Source organism: Parasteatoda tepidariorum, chromosome 12 (genome assembly GCF_982258835.1).
Source record: "Parasteatoda tepidariorum strain Cologne lab strain chromosome 12, Ptep-v5.0, whole genome shotgun sequence".
NCBI lineage: Eukaryota > Metazoa > Arthropoda > Arachnida > Araneae > Theridiidae > Parasteatoda > Parasteatoda tepidariorum.
Genome location: NC_141766.1, coordinates 57,883,902 through 57,908,587, shown reverse-complemented (window position 1 = coordinate 57,908,587; position 24,686 = coordinate 57,883,902). Strand labels below are relative to the sequence as shown.

The window sequence follows — 24,686 nt, the reverse complement described above, 5'->3', positions numbered from 1 at the left end:
TAGGAGGCGCTGGCGGTTGTTAGCTGTTGAGGCAGCCAAGGCCTGCTAGGCGCTGCTGTGCTGACAAAGAAGAAGAAAAGTTTTAATGTTGACGAGATGGTGCAATACTTCTGAATTTCATTTCCATTAAATCAATTATTATATTCAAGATGATTTTTTTTTAAAAATTTTTTCGTCTTAGCTTCCATTTTTTATGTTTTTTTTTTTTTTTTTTTTTTTTTTTTTTAGCACCAGAAATGTAATAATAATAAGCAAATTACTCTAAATTTTGGTGGAATTTGATTTGGTACACTGATGTTGAGTTGAGATAAGGGAACAGATATGTGAGATATAGAAATATAGTTATCGTAAAAACATTACATACAATCGATAAAATAACAATTATTTGGAAGAATTAGTGTGAATATATTATTACATATATGCGTGTTTTTTAAGCGAAATGTTTTTGCAATGAAGTCATTAAATCTGTTCTAATGCTCATCAAAATATGTGTTATCAGTAAGCAAACAAACAAAAAATGAACAAGTAAATAAATAAAACTATAACGGTGAAAAAGTAAATAAGAAATCTGACTAAATGCACTGTATTTAAAATACTTCTAATACCCTTTTGTAATTTTTGAAGGGCTTAGTATTTTTTGATTTAATGGTGCTGCTTTATGGAACATCTCATATCTGTTTTATGTATGAAAAATTACTTTCGATGTATAAAAAAAGATGAATTTCTTTCAATTAATGACTAATTCCTAAACAAAACTAAGTTTAATATCTAAAATAGAAGATAAATGAAATTAATAGTTTTAAATAAAGCTGCAATCGAGCGAAATAATAGTTCCGTTTGTGATAGTTTTATCTGTAATGTTCGAAACAGCAACTGCAACTTTTGCTTTTAAAACCGTTTTGACCTTTTAATATCCTTATGCTTTTTCTTAGTATGTTTACTTAAAGTTTAGAAAAGTAATTTAAACACACGTAAAAAAAACGTTATTCAAAATTTATTACGAATATCAAATAAAAAATAAAAGAAAAAAATAATAATTTTTAGATTGTAGGCCTAATAAATCTCAAGCGTGGTGCTAAAATAAACTTTCTTCCATAATGTCAGATCAGGAATTAATTTATTTAAGTGGTAGGAACTGGCTCCTTTTTTTTATACTGAAAGCGCTTCTGTCAAGATTTTATTACGCTTCGAGACAATATAAGACGACAATACCTTGGGGGACATTTTCTTAATGAAATTGAAATTTTTAACGCTCGTAACTTTGAAAATATTTTAAAGTGCCTTTAGATGCTTGCTTTAGTTTTAAATTAAAAATTCTATGGTTTGCTACATAAGAAAACTTTTTGTTCCCATGAGCCTTCTATTTCATTTAAAACCTTTATAAATTTAATTAAAGTAAAGAAACTTTCAAATGTTTAAGCTGCTGTTTATCTATTAGTTATATGGCTGTCAATACAATTCGTTTTTTATTGTTAAGCTAAAAATTTAAATTTTATATTAATGGAAATTTGATTTATAAGACAACGGGAAACTTGTGCACTTTATTTTTAGGCATTAATTATTTTTACTCGATTAAAAAGCTTCATTCGCATCAAAAATATTTAAATTGAAAGGGAAACAGTAGACATGTTTCAAGCGGTCAAGCACTGGCGCCCATTTTCAAGACTTGTCAGACATGAATAAGAGGAAACAAGAGTGATTTGAAATATAAAAAGAAAAGTTGCCTACGAAAAATAGGAAAATAAAGGTGAGAACCGAAACTAGAAAAACTACAGCAGCCAATGAGAAAAAGATGATGTTGTTGTTGTTGTAGTTCATTTACGCCGTTAACAATGGAATCAGCATTCATATGAATAAAACAAGATTCTAGGGCATCAAGATGAGCTGATGTGACTGAAACATGTCGATTGCTGCTCGATTTATGAAGCAAATGGGGTCTTTAAACTAGGTAATGTCTAAACACTTCAGTTTCTTGGGATTATTTATTTAATAATTTTTTTCTTAGTTTAATTTAATTGATATGGAATATTTTGTGTCGATGACAATAAACATAAGCGATAAATGCAATTTCGTTTTGGAATATCTGAATCCTAACTATTCACTAAATTGTTAAAATTTTTAATAAGTTTCAGTTTAAAATAATTATCTCGCCTGCTAACAAATTAAAATTTCGCCAACCCTGAAGATAACATTATAAACAATAGCTGAGGTTTACATCAAGTTTCAAGTTAGTGTGAGTTTATGTATTTTGTGAAATTAAAGTACCTTAAAGCTACTATTCACATAGAACGCGAAAGAGGAATTCTAAAATCAAGATATTGAACGATTTTCCATCACTCTACATATATGAATTTCTACTTATTGATTTGAGTTTTCTTCAGCTGAAATTATTCAGCATTGCTTCATAGCTACTGATCTAGATTTCAGGGAATCATTTTGCCTTTTTTGACAACTCTTCTAATGGAATTTCTGGTTTTCCATTTTTCCTAATTTTTCGACATCTCTTTTCTTTAAATTTTTAAATCTTGCATCTCTAGGGTTATCATCCAATTTCAACCATATCTTTCTTTTCTTTTCTTATTTCACTATTTTCCTTTTCCTTCCCAAATTGGTTTAATCATTTCGCAAATATTGTTTCCCGTACCTTATTAATTATCCTCATTTTTCGATATGTTTCAACAATTTTCGTTTGCTCCACTATATTTATCTATTTTTTATGCATATATGTGTTTAAATATAAACATAGACACAGAACAGAGATATTTTCTACTCAAATTGATGTGCAAATTAGTTGATTGCCATTGCAAATTGTGCGAAGAAAAAAACTATAAACTATGGTCAATTATAGTTAAAAAATTTTAGTCATAAAATAATCTTCACCTAAATAAAAAAATTATAACAAAACTACGTTTTTTATATTTTGGAAGTACTTAAATTTGCGTAAATTTTTTTTTATTATATTCGGCATCATATTTTTTCTTATAACCGTCGTTGAATAGCCGGCCCAATTTTCGCCCTAACGACAATTAATGTTTAACTACGTATCCTTGTAATTTTGAACCCAATCTAGAAGACAAGGGAACTCCTGGATAAAGTATTGGGAGAAATTTGCCTTCGTGTATGACTTTTTGATGGAGCTAACCACATTTGCATGGAGGGTAAGATTACGAGAACCCCCCTCGGTTACCCTGACGGTGAAGGGACTCTAACCCATGATCCGTCTACCACTGATGATATTTCACGTCAGCACTGTGGTCGGTACAAGTCCGATGTGGAATTCGTTTCGATTGGGGTTCGTACCCGGTTCATCTCATTGAAAGGCGAACGCTGTATCCTCTGAGCCATCGCGGCTAGTTACATATTAGTATTTTTTTAAATATATTAATATTTATATTAGTAATTTTTTTTGCAAGTTTTTTTCCTCAAAAAGAGCTGTATTTGGCATTTTATTTTATGCATCTGTCAATAAAAGTAATAAATGCTGTTTTATCTTTCGAATAAAGTTGTTATTTACAATAGTTTTTATTAAAATAATAATTAAATAAAAACTTACCTTGTCATCATCCATAATGTAGGGAATAATATTATATAAAAAATAATTACTTACCAAGAAATTAGATGCAGTTTAGTGTTCAGCATTAAATGCGACCATCGAAAAAGAAAATACTACCTTTTAGCTCATTTAAAACAGTAAACAAGGCTTCATGCTCTTAAACAAATTATCTAAAGAACTTACACAAAACCCAATTTTATGTTTCTGAAATGTTCATTTAAGCGTTTTTGTTTGAAGTACTTGGATACTGCCTTATTAAAAGCGATTCAAAAATAGATAAATTAAAAATTCGATATCAAAAATATGTAAATAAAAAATAACAGTCCAAGCGCTCTAAAACAAGCGCCCATTTATCAGACTTACCTGACGAGAATGAGAAGAAACAAAAGTGATTCAAAATATAAAACGAAAAGTTACCAACGAAAAATGGAAATATAAAGGTGAGAAATAAAACTAAAATAAGCAAAAAACTAAGTAGCTGAGAGAGAAAAAGATAAGAAACAGAAAAAAAACAGTTTATTTTTGCTAATGAACAAGACATAATTTTCAAAAAATTAATTAATTTATGTACTGGTAATTAGAGTCACTTAACTTGTGGAGTTTCTGAATAAATAGCATTTTAGTATCAAATATAAAATAACCTTATGGTAGTTTTAAAATGATTCAAAAATAATTCGATATACTTTTTTAAAATTCTTTTCTAAAGATATCAATTTATTACTTCGATTTAGTTATCAAACAATGGTCAAAAAACTCTTTAAATAAATCTATTTTTTGAGTTAAAAATAATGACAATGGAGTTTCTTTTCGAGAAAATATGCGAACATAAAAAAATTCTTTGAATATTTTCTATTTAAACATTTGGGATGAGTATAAACTGTATTAAACTTGATCGCAATAATAAAGAATATTTCTTTTTGAATATGTTAAAACTCTTTTTTATCATTTCTGTACAACTTTTTATTAGGTTTAGTGATTCATTTTTTGTTCCAGCAAAGGCAGAAAGTAATCAAATATTTCTTCCAGATTTTATTCTTTCATTAATGATAAGAAAGACACAATTCTTTGAAAATGACAGAAAGGATTTGATTTAAATAAAAAACTCTCAGAATTTAATCAAAATTTACTTTGTAAGAGAAAAAATATTTTAAAATGTTGAAGACGTTTTAGAAAGATTCCTTGTTTTAAACAATAAAAATGTCTTTTAGTATTGATGCAAATCTTTTATTTGCAAAACAAATAGTCTAGTTAAAGTTATTCATGGAGAAGAAAATTCTGGTAAAATTACCATACTGCATGGTAACAACATTTCTGGTAAAAAATCATAATTCTGGCTAATGAAACCAAAATATACGGTATTTAAACCATTAATTTTTTCTATTCATAATATAACGATTTACTGGAAATTCTGGTTTTTCAAAATTATAGTTCTTATTACCACATATTTAGAAAAAAATACAAAACTGAAATGCAAGTTTAATAAAATAAATGGTAATTATGCCATGCTCTAAGGTATCATGATAAAACTACCAAATTTCACCACATTTACCAAATTTTTCACACATTGTAAAACCATATTTTATTTTTAATTTTACCAAAATCATTACCAAAGTGCTTTGGTAAAAATTATCGAGATTTTTTGTGTTCCCATATAGCTAGAAACACTGTAAATTTGACTATATTCTGGTAGTTTTGACCATTCTTTTTTTTTCTCGATGCTTAAATTAATATTAATAAAAACCTTATTTTACATTAAAATAAAGTATTCAACTGCTTTTCCCTTTTTCTTAAAATTAAAACTAAAATTTTTTACTTTGAAGCGGAGACTTATAATTATTATTTGTACTTAAGAATTAGAGATTTTAAAATAAAATATTAAACAAATTTCGATGATGAAATTTTTAAAAAAAATTTAGCCTTTTATCTTGTTGTATTGTAAAAAATAGACTCTACCTTAACTATCAATTCTATATAACTACTAATTTACCAACAATTCTGATATCCCTTGACAATCTTTACTGTTATTAATTTCATTTTCAAAATTTAAGAAAAGAGCAAATAATTTTTTTCAAAGTATCTCTATGAATTCTCATAAAAATCCATATATTATAATAATTAATTTCAGTTTGTTAACTTTAAGGTACCTTGAATATGTCAAGCCATTTTTGAAAGATATGAAGTAAACTTTCTTAAAGTTGATATATTTTTCTTTAAAATTACCTTAATATAATAAAACCACAACATTGAGTATTTTATTTTTATTAGAAATAATTAATTATTGCAAAAGAAGTTCTTCTCTATTCATTTTTATTTGTGTTTGTTTTATAAATTTTTGAGTCTCTTAATTCACTGAGGAATAAGAAAAAATAGTTGCGCTTTTAAAAGAGTTAAAGAAATGTTTTCGTGCTTTTCAAAAGCCAATTTAGATATTTTCGAAAGTTACAAGAAAAAAACAAACAAAATAATGATGAAGAGTCTTTAATATAAAAGGAAGAAAGTTTTGAATTCCTTTTGCTTTTAGTTACAGTAGAGATTGATGTTAATGACTGTTACTATTTAATTTACTCATCTTTTAATACATAAATGTTAGAAGTATGATTTTGATTTATTACTTATTAAAATATACAATAGTCCTCTAATTATATTTGGACAGACATTATTTAAGAGTTAGTTAGGATTTTATTTTAAAATAGGGATTATATTTATGCAATTAGAATTATCGATTGGGTAATCTTATAGTGTAGTCATTTTGCATTTCAATGCTTTTAAAAATATTTATTTATTTATATTTATTATTATTTTATATTACATGCATTTATTTATTTATATCATTAAAAATATTTATTTATTTATATTTGTTATTATTTTATATTACATGCATTTATTTATTTATATCATTAAAAATATTTATTTATATTCACATTAATGCAATTAAAAGTGAAATTACATTTAAGAATAAAAAAGAAGTGTTAATAAAGACTTACAGATTTGAAGCACATAGATTTATGTCGTTTATATTTTGTTAAATTTTTTTTTTTTTTTAACAAAACCTTATATATTAATTTTATTCTTATACTAATTACTATTTTTTATTATCTCTTAAAAACTATTCACTTTAAATTTTTTCATATTCCTCTCAAATAGAGTGTAATATGCAATATATCACACTTATAAACAATACATTAGAAAGGAGTTACATTAGAGAAGTAGAAAAGATGCAGCAATGGCGATATTCGAAACAATTATTGCTTAAAACTTATTAACTTCTCTTTCTCCCTTCCATATGGTCCTTTTTAAGAATAAAGCATATTAAGACATTTTTTTAGTTACAACTCATTTTAGAGAACAATTTATAAAATTTTATAAAGTTTAAAAAATTAAGATATATTTTTTCTAATGTTAATATAGAATCTTTCTACAATGTTTTAAAAATTGGGCGAAAAATGCCATAAATTACAATATTTCTATGCACTTTTTTCAGTTAAAAATGAAGCCGAAAAAATCAAAACATGATTAGGGAGCTTGGGGCGGAGATCAGGTAAGTACCATCATCTCTGTCTCTCTCTCTTTTTAAAATTTGTCGTAGGGTTGTGTTTACGTACTCTATCGGATCACATATAATAAGGAATCCTGGACCATCGCATACGTTTAGAGAACTGTGACGCGATAACAATCAAAACCAAATTTTATTCTAAAACTTTTCTGTAAACTAATGACTATTCGTTAAATATAATTGATATTGATATCAATCGCTTCTGTCCTCCATCAATATCAAACGATAACAAGTAACCATCTACCTTCGAATAACGATATCTCTATGGCAAATGTTTTCTTAAAGTTTACAGAGCCTGCCCAGATTTTCATTTTAAAATTACGGTAAAATAATCGACAGGTGACTGTACATCCAATTAACCGTAAATTTTATGGTAAAGAACATTTTTTTACCTATACGACGTTAAAACCGTTTACAACCAGTATGGTTAACCATGAATACAAAAGAACCATGAATACAAAACTATACGCTTTTTAACTCTATTTTTAGACTCTTTTATGTTTAGCAACTTTATAGTGCTGTCATCTATTCTTGAGTGAAAGTTTCATAGACTAATAGTCAAAAATTGAGGAGGGCAAGATACAAGAAATAAAGGAAAGATTGTGGTGTCAAAGCTGGGACTCAAACCCCAGTTCTCTCGGCCATCACAATAGCACATCGACCCTCTCGGCTATAGCATATACCTAGGGAAGAGGAACAAAGTAGCTTCATTTCAGGCGGGCCTAGTTGATGCGATAAAATTCTGGTTGATTAACCGTAAAAGGTGAAACCAGCTACTAAGTGGTTTTAATCACAGTTAACACAATCTATTTATGGTTATTTGACTATTTTGTTTCAATATATGGTAAAATAGCTATAAAATAAATTGTTATTTAACCATTTTTTCAGAGAAATTTTTAACAGTGTGCTTTGGACTTACGGTTTCAAAGCGGGCATTATCAGAAATATTACGTGTAAAGTTTTTTCTATGTAGACTTTTAATATTTCAGATTTGCCCAGATTCAAATAGGTATGTTAAAATAGATATTTAGACTTCACTTATCAGTGTACATTATTAACTGATAAACACAATATAAAAATAGAAAGGAAATGAATAATAAAAATTGGGTCAAATGAAGAAAAGTGGGCTAAGAGATATTTTATATTTATTATTTGTTGCTACTGAATTTTTAAAGATTGCTTTTTAGTGTTCTTCAAGTTAATAAATGACGAAAAAAATTAAAAGTGAATAATTATTCATAAATCTTACTAATTTCTGATTCATAACTAACTATTTTTATTTTCAATTTCATTAACTCAAAATATCAGAATATGCTGGAAAATTGAGGAACAAGGTTTTTAAATAATATATAGATTATAAATACAAGTACGTTTAGAAATAGTTAATTTTATTAAGCTCGTATTATTGACTCTTTTCGTAAAACAAATTTGAAATTATTAAAAATCACAATTAAATAAAAATGAATCGATCATTTCTTTAAACACTAGATTGGAAAAAATAAATATATAAAGTTGATTACTTCCTAAACTTTATCGTGTTTCACATTAATTTGTAAAAATGCAAAAAGCATAATCAATAAACCACTAAAGGTAAAGTTTTATTAGGAAACATTATTAATTTAATTATCCACGGCATTAAGGCTTATTTTTATGAAAATGGGGAAAACTTTTATTGTTTGTTTTTTATTCTATTATTTTTTTTCTATTTCGACTCGAAAGTGTTTTGGATTACGTTTAATTTAAACTCATTTATTTGTTGAATAAACTGTTGCAAGTAGTTCATTAATTTGTTTGAGGAGTTTATTTTTACACATTTAGATTACATGGTAAAAATAATGATCTCTCGCTTTAATTTCATCTGTTTAAATTAAATATATATAATAATTATTATCAACATTATTCAATTAAATCATCAGAGTTTATCTAATAATTTGATCATTTATTGAATTGTCAACTAATCGTTAAATGTTACACATTCAAATTAAAGGTAGTATTAATTTATTAATATTTAAGTAAAGAATTTAGCTTTTTTGTGATAACAATGTGTTTAAATGGATAAGTTAGTTAAACGCTTTCCAGTATGAATAATATTTTAATACATTTCCTCACTATATAGTTTAGTTTTTAAAGATTGCGACTGAGATCGTTAATTTCAGTAAAATATTATGTTTTACTGTAAAGAAAAATATTATATTTTCTATAAAAAAATATATTTTTTTGTTAGGAATAAGTTAATAGGATAATAAGTTAATAAGTTAATGCGTTAATAGGAATAGTAAAGCGTTTTCCAATATGAATAGTATCTAGATGCATTTTCTCACAATCGAGTTTAGTTACATTATACTAAAGATGACTACTGAGAAACTAGATCGCTAATTTCAGTAAAATACTATATTTGCTATAAGAAAAATATTATATTTGCTATAAGAAAAATATTATATTTTCCGTAAAGAGTATATTGTGACTTCTGCAGGAATGATAATATATTGTCAGGAATTTACTGTATTTTCTGAAACTGTAATGTTATATTTTCTGTGAGGAAACTGTAAAATACTCTGTTGGAATAATATCATATTTTATATTTGAAATAAGTAATAATTTCTGCAAGGATTCTCTAATATTTCCTGCAAGCATTATGCTATAATTTATGCAGATATAACGATTACTATAGGTAGGGTATATTATGTATGCTTAATGATAATAATAAATAAAGTATTGTTTTAACTATAATATATTTTATGAGCTTAGGATATAAATTTATAACAAATGTTTCTCTAATGAAATGCATTTATGAGTTCAGGAAAATTATGCTATTAAATATAATCCTTTAAAGAATATATGTCCCGCAGTGGACTGATCGTTAAGATACGGTTCCCATCAGATCAGCGAAGTCAAGCATCACTGTCTGCAGTCAGTGTGTGGGTGGGTGACCACTTGGATCAGTCTGCCTTGGGATCGAGGGTGTGCGGTATGGGTCCTCATTAAACAGCTCCACCGTAAAGTGCTCGACTTCGCGTGCAGGTCGTCGGGCTACCGAAGCGGGGGTGCCATCCCCTCTGCAGAGGATCCAAATTGTGATGGCATGTCTTCGGATGATCCTCAGGGATGTTTCCCAGACCGTCGCCAATAGTCTATTGTGCAGCTCTAGTGCGACGTAAATGAACTACGACAATAAAAAAAAATATATTTATGAGTTTAGGTTTATTATTTCGCAAAATATGTTTCTTTAATGAAACACAATACCTGGATGTATTTGTAATTTATGAAATTTATTATTCAATAGTATGTTATCAATAGTATTTTTAATTTAAGGGATTTTTTTTTTTTTTGCATTTATAATTTATTCCGCTATGGAAGTCCTAATTCCATAGCGCCTCTCTGCTATGGAAAAGTATATTATGCTAAAAAAGAATGAATTTTAATTTAATCTTTATAGTCTCATGAAAAAAAAAAAAAAAAAAAAAAAAAAAAACAGAGCGCATTAAAGTCATTCAAATTCTTGTAAGATAAATTTCTCTTTATAACTTACTAATTTTCTCCCTTTTTTTTTTCTTTTATAATTTCCTTCTTTCTTTTTATAATTTATTAAGTTTTTGCATTTATAATTTATTAATTTTCTCCGCTATGGAAAAGTATATTATGCTAAAAAAGAATGAATTTTAATTTAATCTTTATAGTCTCATGAAAAAAAAAAAAAAAAAAACAGAGCGCATTAAAGTCATTCAAATTCTTGTAAGATAAATTTCTCGTTATAACTTACTAATTTTCTCCTTTTTTTTTCTTTGATAATTTCCTTCTTTCTTTTTATAATTTATTTAGTTTTTGCATTTATAATTTATTAATTTTCTCCGCTATGGAAAAGTATATTATGCTAAAAAGGAATGAATTTTAATTTAATCTTTATAGTCTCATGAAAAAATAAATAGCATTAAAGTCATTGAAATTCTTGTAAGATAAATTTCCTTTTATAACTTATTAATTTTCTCCTATTTTTCCTTTTATAATTTTTTTCTTCCTTTTATAATTTATCAATTTTTTGTATTCATAATTTATTAATCTTCTCAGCTATGGAAAAGTATACTGTGTTAAAGTTCTAAAAAAGAATGAATTTTAATTAAATCTTTATAGTCTCGCAAAACAAGAACAAAGCGCATTAAAGTCATTCAAATTCTTGTAAGATAAATTTCCTTTTAATAGCACAGCATGACCTTCATTTAATCTTTTCTAAAAGCAAATTCTCTAAGCTCAATTTAAAAGAGTGGATAACTCTGAAATAAATGAAGATTATTAACCCGAATGAAGGAAAGCAACAATTGCAATTTATTAACCTTCTCATATTCTAACTGTCTAATAGAAATGACAAAGACTCGGTAATAAATTATTATCATATTTCAATGCTTCACGTCGAATTAATGTAGAGCTCCCACGCAAGCAGACATTAAATGCAACTTCCAAGGAAGAAAATGATAAAAACGAGACCTAAAAACCGCTCAGTCGATCACTCATAGCCACAATTATTTTCTATGCATGCCTAGTTGGAGTTTTCTTACTATTGTATTCATGTTATTATATAATAATAAGCTATGATAAAAATGTTTTCCCATAGTTTGTGCAAAAATAAATATTTCTTTTTCTTAAAAACTGATTTGCTTACTGTTAGCATATCTTTTTGCTAAGTGGCACTCACAATAAAAAAACAAATTCTGAAAAAAAAAATTGTAGGAGAAAAAGAAACTAAAATTACTTTCAATCAAAAATATAAAATCTAAAGTGGACGGAACGTTAAGCAGACATTAAATGCATTGTCCAAGAAGAAAATGTCAAAAATGAAGCATAAAAACCACTCATTCGATCACTAATAAGAATATAGTGTAAAATATTTTTCATGCATGCCTATTTAGAGTTGTATATATATATTGTTATCTGTTAACTCAGCAAAAAAAAGCCAATAGAAAAATACGTAATCGTAAATTTTCATGACTAGCTTTGTTTCTAAATAAAATTTTTGAAATTTTCGTTTGTTGCAAGATATTTCGCATAAGAACGCGTACCCCCGCTAAACTGCTCCCGTACCCCTGGGGGTACGCGTACCACACTTTGGGAAGGAAACACTGCCCTAATGAATGATTTCGTTATCAATTGCATAATTTTTGAAAACTTGCTCTGACAATTAGAGAATATTTTTTTACACAGTAAAATTATTATAAAAGTAATATATATATATATATATATATATATATATATATATATATATATATATATATATATATATATATATATATATATATATATATATATATATATATATATATATATATATATATATATATATATATATATATATATATATATATATATATATAGGCTATCCCGGCTCTAGAAGTAATAGTAACATTTAATTTATATTGAATCAAATATTAAAAATCTGAGGAGACGCTTGCCGGTCAGAAAAATAGGGTGTTCTGTAATGGTTACACTTAATATGTAAAATATGCATTCATTTGGCCATTGATAGGCATACTTTGTACAATTTTCGTGGCATATCTATTAAGATTTTTCGTAATATTGTATTTATGTTAATTTTTAATTAAGAGCTATAGTAAAAATGCTTCGCAAGGCTAGTGGAAAATATATTTATTTTCATAATGACAGATTTGATTATCTTTTTGAAAAAAATATATGGATCTCCCACAATAACATTTTCTATGTTAGAATAAATGCTAAAACTTAAGATACATTAAATAAAATGTTTAAATCTGATCTAATCTAATTAATTTAAAATAATATCATTAAAAATTTAAAATTTTGACTTAAATTTATATTCAAAAGTAATCAATTGTTTAACTTATAAGCTATACGCAATAAATATAAGACCAACGTTAAAATTCCCAAATCATACACTGTTAGAATTTTCATTCTTAAATTATGATAAAATAATCGGTAGCAATCTGTAAATTCCATTAACCGTAAAGTTTACGCTGAAGGCAATTTTTACCTTTATGGTTTTGAAACCGTTTACAACTAGTATGGCTATGAAACCATGGATACAAAAATAAACGGATTTTTAACCATTTACAAATAACATGGTTTATTGGAAAAGGATCGTGGAAAGGACATTTAATTGGATATAGCAACTAGACTTTTTGTTAAGCAATGGGCATTGGAGAGTGCAGGACACTGGAACTTCTACGTTTGTTGAAGGGTACGGAGGAAACAATGTGGTGTCAACGCTGAGACTCGAACCCAAGTTCGGGTCCCAGCATCTCGGTCATGACAGCCATCTCAGCTATAATATGTAACAAGTTGCAAGGAATTAAGCGGTTTCATTAGCTAGGCCTAGCTGACTGGATAAAATTCTTGTTGGTTTAACCGTATAAGGGGAAAGCGGTTAGTAAATGTTTTTTTCACAATTATCAGTTTGAATGCCATTTCATTTATGAATATTTGACTGTTTTGATTGATTATGGTAAAATAACAGTTAAATAAATTGTTATTTAACCATTTTTTCCGAGAAATTTCTAACAGTGCATGCTTCAGTAATTAGAATTGCTTACAAGCTTCGACGCTACATTGAATCATTATCTTCAGTGCAAAAAAGCAAGTAAATGGTGATGAATGAAAACAAATAAGCAGTATTTTGCACTGAAGTTGATGTGTCTATGAAGCATTGAAAATTGCGTGACATTTTAGCAACTGAAGTATTTGATTTGTGATTTTTAATGCCGGCTTTTATCTCTTCACAAAGCTTTTATTCCTTTTAATATACCATACCCAAATAAAAGAAGTTAGTTCCATGGAGATTGTTGATTTTCATAGCTTCATAAACTATGAATTGTTTTAATAATACATATATTTTCATACTCTATAAAATGTTTATACTGCAACAAACTGGCAGTGTTATTGCACTAAGTTCTACTGTATATTTCAATAGTTTTTAAAGATATCTTAAAAATAATTATGGAATTCGTTATGCAAAATCATATATAATTTGATATTGCTTTCCCTAAATATATGAAAAAAAGTAACACTGAGAAAAGAAAGTATAGTAAAAACTACCAGAATATGTTAAAATTTACCAAGTTTCTGGCTCTATGGACACAAAAAGCTTGATAATTTTTACCGAGGCGCTTTGGTAATGATTTTGGTAAAATTAATAATAAAATATGATTTTATAACATGTGATAAAATTTGGTAAAGATAGCAAAATTTAGTAATTTTATCACGATACCTTAGAGAATAAGGTAAAAACTATTCTTTTTTTGGTTAAATGCAGTTTTAATTTTTGTATTTTTCATTAAATCTGTGGTGAAACAAACCGGAATTTCCAGTAAACCGTTACCATATGAATGGAAAATTTACCAAATGCATGGTTTTAAATGCCGTGTATTTGATTTTATTAACCAGAATTACGGTTTCTTTTTTAATAAAATGTCACTACCATACAGTACCGTACCAGAATTTTACCAGCATTTTTTTTCGGGTAGAATCGCAATTTCATGCAATCCTGTTTAATTATTTACATTCATATTTCGCAATTAAATATCACGTATATTAAAAGCAAAGCCATTTTAGTTTCTTAGGTACAATATTAAAACATTTCTTAAGTTTAATTTTTAATTAGCACTCAGTAACTCAAGCTTTCAAAACCATGAAAAACACCATTTTTATTTCGATATTTTCCTCTAGAACATTTAAATACTTCAGGACTTGATTGAAAATTTTAAGAATGTTCTTACGATTTCATTTAAATTAAAGTCTATATCACGAAACGGGATTAAAGTTCTGACTGAAATATTTAATCTATGCATATTTGTGAAATTACTTTACTTACACTACCTACGCAATGTGAAAGAATTTTGAAGATTTATTCTGAAACAATCTAGAATATTTTAAAGAGCATAAACGAATTCTACTTTAAAACGAAAAAATCTTTGAAAGCTTTTGTATCTTAAAGTAAATATGCAGCTTATAGTTTTTTATCAGTGTAGCGGGAAAGATTTTCCAAATATGTTCAATTTTTTTTTCTAAAAATTTTAGTGAAATATTATTATTTTTCTAGTTTGTTAAGAATCATTTTCAATTTATTTTCTGAAACAGCAGCTGCATTTAACTTTTTTAATTTAAAACAAATATTTTTTAAAAGCAAAAATACGAATTTAGTAATGAATTAATAATATAAGAATTTAAATAGCGTGATATATAAGAGCTAAAAATAATTCCTCCTAAAATTTGCATTTAAGAGGTATAAATCTTGAGAAAACTCTGAGAATTGATTTTTATTTGGCAATTAAACTTGAAGTGATTGGGAGAAATATTTAAAACAGTTCTCATTAGTTTGCTACAGTTGCAAGCATAAATCCCCGGGACGCTGTTGGAACTTTATAGTGAAAAGTTAATTTTTTCCCAAAAATGATATTTTTACAATTAATTATTCACAGTAATGTTTTCAGATAGGTATTTTACAAATTATTAGAATTTTGGTTATTAGAATTAGCTTGATGTTTGTTCTTCGTCCTCTTTAAAAATGCTCATCTGGACCAATTATAAAGCTTGGATTTTTTTTAACAAAAAATATATATTTGTTAAAAATATAAGAAATATCAATTCAACAAAATGCAATGTTTTTCAAAAAATGCTATTATGTGTCCATTAAGATTTAAAAAATAGAAAAATTGACTGCTTACTACGGATTTTATAATTCCGGGGCACGGCAGTGAAAAAATCACAATAATCGGTCACTAATCGGGTCATTTTAACATTTCTTATTTTAGTAACTTGTTTCAAAGCACAAAATAATTTGATGAATTCATAAAGCTTGTAGTTAAGATTTGGATTGTTAAATTACTTGTAAATAAAATTATTAATGATAATCATAAACCCTAGTTTTGGATTCTGAAATTTTTTAGAATTTTTTTAAAATAATTTTTTTTTTAAAATTTTGACTGATATATTTTATTACAGTACATTTAACTACATTTTTTGAAATAAATATATATTTACATGCGTAGTACTGAAAAGTAGTCAAATATATATTATAATTTTTTTTTTTTTTTTAATTGCTGTTCATGTACTTTTTACGTCCTATGCACATGTAAAATATTGTTTTAGATTTGTCTTCATGCTGTGCAAACATTTTTACTATCCATTGTTCACTTTTAATTAAAGTGTTGTTGTGGCGTTTGAAATAAGGCTCCTGTTCTACTTTAAATATTTTAGTTTCTGTTTAAATTTAAGTAATTTTTGTGAATAATCTCAGAAATATTTTATTTTATCTTCAAGCTTTAAGGATAACTTTTGGAAAACCTTTAATCGTAATTTTAGGTTACTGTATAAAAGAAATATGTTAGATTAAAAAACATTTAAATTAGAAAAATAAACATGAAATTTAAAGAAATCACATGGTAGAAATCACTTAGAAAAATCACATGTATCAATCACAGAATTTATATTTAAAATTTTAAAATAAAGCGAATAAAAACAATGACTGTCAAATAAATTTAAATATTTATTAAAATAGATTTAATGACTGCCAAATAAATTACTACAAAAAATAATATATTTTGCTAAAAATTTCTCTGTGATGACTAAAGTTTTAGTAGAACTTGCTAACTTTCTCGGGAATATTTTTATTCAATATTTTTCAGATGTTGCGAAATATGCATAGTTTTCTATTGCAAAAAATACGGTTTTCAAGTAGTTAAAAAATCTATTTTATTTCTTTTAAAGCGGGTATTTAAATGAAACTAAAATTTTTCTATTAATAATACTTTAAGGCTTATAGAGCCCTAATAGACAAGAACATAAACTAGAATAAATAACAATAAACAATTTCTTATACATAATACTAATTTCCATAGATTCCAAATTGAATTGAAAAAAAAATCGTTTTACCAATTTATGCTGCAAAAAGTAAATGTGACAAACGTTAAAAACATAAAATTTAAACTAATAAGAATAATTCAAAAATTTGGTTTAATTTGGGTGAAATCATAACACTTCGAAAATTTGAAATAAAATAAAATGATCTTACCTAGGATGAAAAGGTAACTAGTTGAGAAATATACGAAAAATATCCTTTTCTAAAAATCATGCCACTACACATAATACTGCACTTTTTCAAATTTAGGAAGTTATGCTATGATCGAGCAAAACGAACACTTTTCTCAAGTAATTAAAGTGTTCACATATAAATAAACTTGTATTTTTTGATAATTATTTTCGTATATGGAGCTATCTATGTTTATAAAGTCACTGGGCTTCTATAAAATTTACTTTCATACGGTTGAAAGTATCAGAAATATCTAAAATATGTGTAAGGTAATAAAATCTTCAAATGTAGGAAATACTGTTTCTCAGACAATAAAATTTTTATTGCAGAAATTTAGATGATTTCAAGCATAGGAAATGAATCCCCACAAAATATCTTTTCGGAATTTCAGGAAAATTTACGCCTAAATATCATAAAAAAATCTTAGAAAAAAACGAATAATTTATCTCAAATTTCTGATTTAAAAAAAGTAATAAAGATTATCAATGTTGGAATAAAATTTTTCATTAGAAATATTTTCCAAAAATATTCAAATCAAATCATGTGTTGCTTTAGAAATAAAAATAATAACACTTATATTTTTCTGTCTTATATTTTCGTCTTTTTCTATTTATATTTTTGTTTTGTCATCACGCATATTGCATAACATAGAGATAACTTGTAAGTAATAAAAACTATTCACGGTTTAAAACTCTCGATAAAAGCTTTCACTTCATTAAAATCCAAAGAAATATATCTTTATAATATATAAACTTTTACGTTACGAGATTTATTAGTTGATTCAGCTGAATACATAACGCTAAGAACATTCCACATTCCAAGAAGTAGCCGTAGTTGGAAGAGCACGTGCTTTTATCCAAGACGAAAACTTTTTCATTCAACGTTGTTTTTCTAAGATCATTCTTACCTACTCTTAAGAGATGATGTTTTCTCTTAAGAAGGAGAAGAAATGATGAGCGAGATGCTGGGGATGACTAGAAATTGTGACCAATTTATGACGTCATGTTGCATCGTAGAGTGAGCGTGAAGGCAGGATGCATCAGCGATCGTTCCATCCGGTCTACCCACCCCTGAGAACGAGATCACCATGATGAGTACAGAAGTCGACCTCGGTGCTTAATTAGCGGGACCCTGCTATTTAACTGATCACGTGCCATAGCACCCAAATAAATGTTTTTGTTAGTCATCATTATCATTGTTCATTTCCTTTGCATCTTTAACGTAAAAACGGAACTTCTGCTGGAAGTGATAGCTCTTTTGGAGATGATTCTTCTTATCAATAATAGCCACTTGTTCAATTAGAATTGCTTTTATTAACCGGAAAAATCAAGTGACGCAGCATTTGCAAGGTACCAGACAGTATGACACTGTCTCTGTCTTCAATTTATTTATTGTTCATAAGGTTTATTTTCTATTTTTTAATTAGAAAGTAAATGATTCATTGTTAAAAAATTCCCAACGGCAAAAAACTGCATTTAGTGCATTTATGTAAAAAGTTTAATGTAAAAATCAGTAACTTTGTATTTTTAACTTGCGTAGTTAAGCATTAAAGTAAGGCTAGATCCCTCAGTTTTGTAAGATATGCGAGTTGTACTTTGAATTAATTTTCTCTTTTTTGTTTTCAATGCGATATTAAATATACATAAAAAAAATTGCAACAGGATGAACAGGTTTAAAAAATATTGAGTAGATAATTTATTATCCATTAAATTTAACATCATTAAGGCTGTTGGTTTTTAATTAAAATGAATAGAAAAACGTGTGCTTGCAGATTTCCTACAAGAAAATAGTTAAAATTAGTTTTCAAAGTTCACGCAGTTAGTGGCGCTAAAAATGTGGTGGGTGACTCTTCCGTTTGATACTATCGATACTTGGCATTGTTACTACTTTTCGATAGTATAATTTGGTATCGATATTTTTCTTTAATAATATTAAAAAAATTATAATTTAACTATAATATATCTGATTAATAACTATAATATATCTGATTTAACTATAATATATCTATAAAATTATAATTTAACTATATTATAATAAAATTATAAAATAATAAATATATTCCAATCATATATAATTATTATTTGCGTTCTATCTTACAGTCCCTGGGGCACTATAAGATTCTATGACTATAAGCACTTTAACATTCTATATAAGATTATTAGACGCACTATAAGATTCTACGTAAAATTATAATTATCAGGTAATACTATACAGCTGTATTGTTTTTATTCGAATGAAACCGGTTTGCATTTGTTTACGCTGCTGCATCAATGGGTTAACATTGCAATGCAATACGTTAAAGTAAATACAAATAGAAAGTATATAAGTATGTAAAAAAATCTCCCGAATTTAAACCTATTACATGTATATTTAAATATACAAGTATTCATGTAAACTCGTGCAAATCATGTAATTATTTAAAAACTCGACTAATAATTTGATCTAATTATTATAATATACTAATATAATGATTGATATAGTAAATATTCTATATTTATCTAATATATCGTATAATTTATCTGAATGTCAAATTTATGTTATATATCGTCTAATTTAACCAATTGATACGCTAACTTAAACATGTGCAAACCGGTTTCAGTCACATAAAAACAATAAAGCTGATAGTATCACTTGATAATTAAGATTTTACATGGAATCTTATAGTGCGTCTAATAATTTGGCAGGGGACTGTATTAGTTAAATGAACATTAGAGTTATTTTATATTTTAAACATGTATTAGTGAAACATTTTATTAATGTTCGAATGGGGGTTCGGATTCCAGGATTAACAACACACTATTTCTTCCATTTTTTCAACACATGAGAAGTTAACACTATCCTGCACTCCTCAATTGGTGATTCTGGACTATTGGAATACGAAGATTTTATTCATGCAAGGATTGAAGCATCACAGAGTTGCTTTACATGAAAAAGCTTATTATTTCTCGTATCTCTCATGATAGATGGCAATAGTTGATTAAGCCGCGGTTCACTTGGCAAAACATAACTCACCCACAACTTAATTCTAATGTCCATTTCCTAACAAAAAATCTAGCGTAGCCTAACTCTAATGTAATTTCAATATTCAGCTAAATTTCATTTCTACAGTTTTGAAACCCTGCTAATTTTAAATGGTAACAATACCGTTTAGTTTTTCATTCATAGTTTTTTACCATACTATTAGTAAACGGTTTCAAACTCTTAAATGTAAACTTTACAATTAGCAGTGTATAAGGGTAGACAGTTTGTGAATTTTTTAAAAAAAATTTTTGCAACCAAATAAGTCATTTAAAACAGATTTTTATAATGTTTATCATATTTTATGAAAGCACTCACATATTTTCTATGGCTTAATTCAATTAAAATTTGAGTCATATTAAACTAGAAGTACCAAGGCGTCATATTTACTTAAAATACTCTTATATAATTGGAATTGATTCTAGAAAATTAAAATCATTTATTTCAAACTACACTAAGTCCATAGCATGAATTACACAAACAAAAAGACAGATACATGCTTACCTTTTATGATTTTTTTGAGTCTCATGATTAATATTAAACTAGTTTCATAATGAATAAGCTTATCATATTCTACAAAAATACAAAAAATCGATCTGAAAACATTTGTAGATAAATTTTAAAAATACTATAATCGTATAAGTAAGAACTATTTAATCAGTTTATAATTGCAAATAGATATAAAGTGGATCACAAATTTAAATAGAATAATATTTTTAAGTATAAGAGCAGTTAGTAACAAGAAGTAGTTTAATAGCAATAAGCATTCTTTTTTCTTGGAATATTTTTCGAGAAAAGCTACGGTAATTAAAATAAATAATTTTTTTGAAACCAAAAGTAATAAATAATCATTTTCTTATGTTATCGTTGCTATCTATTTAAAACTCTTTTCCCCTAAGCTGAAAAACAAATTAAATTAATTTTTCATACTACGAATTAACTTATTTATGTTTCAAAGCAAATCATTTGTGATTCTAAGAGCTCAAAGAATTCCCGTAATAACATCAAAATCATTAAAAATAAGTGTCTTAAAAGATAATTTAGGATATTGAAAGCAGTTCTAAAAAAGTTTTAAATTAAGTTAGCAGAATTCGGGCATTCATGTAATGTATCTCAATTAGTACGCTACATTTTATTTCCAAGAGAAATATTTAGGTCGATATTCGTTGAATCTGGAAAATCTTTTCGTTGTCACTGTTAACGATAAAAACAACCAGAGAATATTCTGCATTTTTGTTCTTATTTTGAAATCTCAGAAATATAATGAAAAGGGAGACAGAACTGTAAACAAATGTCTTTTATTTCCTTTCTTAGATCGGCTTAATAGTTCTTAGTATAATCTATCTAAACGCATGCAATAGCCCTTTTCAACGAATAATTTGCTTCTTTTTTTAATTAAGTTGCTTATCTTAACTACTTGGAAATGTCCTATTAAAATTCTATGAACTGCCATTTAAAAAATGCATTTTTACATGATTTACTTTATCGAAGATTTCTGTAATTTTTCCACTGAAAATATCCCTTCTTTAAAACTACAGAAATTAAATTAAATTTGCATCTGAATTTGTCAAAACGGGTAATTGGTATAATTAGTGATTCAGATTTTATTTGCTAACGAAGAACAGATTTTTTTTCTGATTTGAATAAGAATAACTTGGAGAGGTTTCCTTACATTTTTTTTTTGTATTATAAAGTATTCAAAAGGTCTTTTTTCAAAAACAATATGCAAAATTATTTCAAGAGTAGGGGAGAGTGGGGTCAATTGTAACAGGGTACAATTGTAACAGAGCAAAAATTTCGAGTGTCGGGTTCTAAATTTGGCTCCTAGGTGGCACACAAGGTGTATTTAATAAATCTACATGTACTCCCCAGCTGGCAACCATTTTTATGTACTTTTGAAAGAGTTACATCACAAAAGATATTTTCACGCTGCGTAAGTACTTTTTTTGGTATTAGAATATTATATTGCAACAAAGTAATTTTGTTTAAACAAATAAAAATTATTAACCGAATATGTAAGTGGACACCTTAATTAACATTTCAAAGAGAAAAGATCAGTTTTGCTAATTAACCAGCATTGTTTTTAACAAATGAAGCTGAAATGGCGTCTTGGGGACAATTGTAACAATAAGTAAAGGGACGATTGTAACAGCTGAAAATAAATAATCTTATGTTTACAAACCATTACTTAACTCTTTAAGAACCACCAATAGTTTCCTATATCATTTATATTATGTTGCATGTGCATTATTTTATTTGTCACCTTTCACAGCATAAATTAAAATTTTTAACCCCTTAAAGTTAAAAGTTTAACCCTTTAGGTCTCTGCTCATTATTATTTTATTAAAATATCACTACTATTTTGATCAATAAAAAAATATATCACAACTACGATAATATGTATAATTAACTATGTTTTAGTTGAATTTATGAACTGTTACAATTGACCCTGTAAGTGGGGACAATAGTAGCAAGTGATATAATAACAACTAATATAATAACAACTAATATAATAACATTTAAAATAAGGTATTTTTGTTTTCTATCAGATGATTTGTCAGATGATTGTCAGACGTTTAATAATTTGTCCTGGGACTGTATATGCCGGCAACAGTTCCGGTTCTTCAGTTTTGGGAACTTTGAATCGGGTTCTAAATACCTAAAAATACCTAACCTGTTTGCTTTCGTTATTTTACAGTGTGATTTGACAAAACGAATTTCGAAAGAGAATAAAAGTTTATTATTGCAATACATCTTTATTTTTTATGCTCATGGGTACTGAAGCTTAGAACAGTGCTCGAAAAAAAATACTTTAAATAGCTTTTGAATCTAATGATCGGATTTTCATGCTCTAGGAATCAAATTTAATGGCTCTCGGGAGGGGTATGTAAAATATGCTAATTGATTAGCACAGACGATAATTACAAAATCAGACACAAAAACGTAATTTTTCTGAATAAATGATGATAATCTTTTTCGATGGATTTCTGATCCTTAAGAGATCTGGTAACAGCTATCTGGAGTGCATGGTCTCAAATGTTTGGTCAAGTGAGAAAGCGAAAGTTTGACCCCTCGAAGTTAATTTTGCTTTTTGCGAATTTCGTCTTTTTTCGAGAATTTTTCAAATGTAAAATTTTTGCTCACAATTATAAATTCCTTTATTCACAGATAGTTTCATGCGGAAAATAACTTTTAAAAATTATTTATTATTTATTTTTTTATTTGTCAGTCATCACTGTCGAAAAACATCATTTTATAGAAGATAATTTTTAATGACAACAGAATCGGTCAAATAGTTCCTGATAAATAAAATTTTATATAAAAAATTTATTATACTGATTAGTTATAATAATTAATAATTACAATAAAAATGACTCATTAATAAATTAATTAATTATAAATAATTAGGAACAATTATTTATGCAGAAAAATAAATTTTTCCATTTCATTCTGGAATTTTTTTTAAGAATTGAAACATGTCAGTTTCAAATCTTTTAATTTAGATTTTAATTCTATTATGAGTAAAAAGTATTTTTGTCATATTTCCATAAGCGCTAGTTTATTTATAGAATATATTCGTCTATAAACTAAGAAAATAAAAAAATAAAAACTATATAAAAGGCTCTTTTCGGAATTTATTTTTTATTTTACAAAGAGTAATGGTGCACGTCATCCATATAAATATTTGCTCGATTAACCATCTAAATAAATTGAATACAAGAAAAATGGTGAGATATTAAAACATGTGAAATCGATCGTCCTTCACTTTGTAAAAAATACTTTTGTGCTCATTAACACACGACATTCTTAAAGAATTAACACCTACGTATTTCATAGAATTAAAATAAAACAATTAACCAAACGATTACAAAGAACTTTTTGAATTGGATTAATTCGATTCATAGAATATTTTACAAAGAGTAATGGTTACATGATCCATATAAATATTTGCTCGATTAACCATCTAAATAAATTGAATACAAGAAAAATGGTGAGATATCAAAACATGTGAAATCGATCGTCCTTCACTTTGTAAAAAATACTTTTGTGCTCATTAACACACGACATTCTTAAAGAATTAACACCTACGTATTTCATAGAATTAAAATAAAACAATTAACCAAACGATTACAAAGAACTTTTTGAATTGGATTAATTCGATTCATAGAATATTTTACAAAGAGTAATGGTTACATGATCCATATAAATATTTGCTCGATTAACCATCTAAATAAATTGAATACAAGAAAAATGGTGAGATATTAAAACATGTGAAATCGATCGTCCTTCACTTTGTAAAAAATACTTTTGTGCTCATTAACACACGACATTCTTAAAGAATTAACACCTACGTATTTCATAGAATTAAAATAAAACAATTAACCAAACGATTACAAAGAACTTTTTGAATTGGATTAATTCGATTCATAGAATATTTTACAAAGAGTAATGGTTACATGATCCATATAAATATTTGCTCGATTAACCATCTAAATAAATTGAATACAAGAAAA

The 24,686-nt window shown here is 26.7% G+C and overlaps 1 protein-coding gene across 3 annotated transcripts in view; it reads right to left on the bottom strand.

The window, feature by feature from the left end:
- LOC107453509 (G protein-coupled receptor moody) overlaps positions 1 to 18,230 on the bottom strand; it is a 51,612-nt gene extending 33,382 nt beyond the window's left edge. Inside the window, exon 1 of one of the 3 annotated variants that reach the window (XM_016070377.4) lies at positions 17,137 to 18,230. The gene's annotated coding sequence lies outside the window, so the exon portion shown is untranslated. The remainder of the gene's footprint in view (positions 1 to 17,136) is intronic. The other 2 variants (XM_043046187.3, XM_043046188.3) reach the window with 2 other exon arrangements.
- Between the last annotated feature and the right edge of the window lie 6,456 nt (positions 18,231 to 24,686).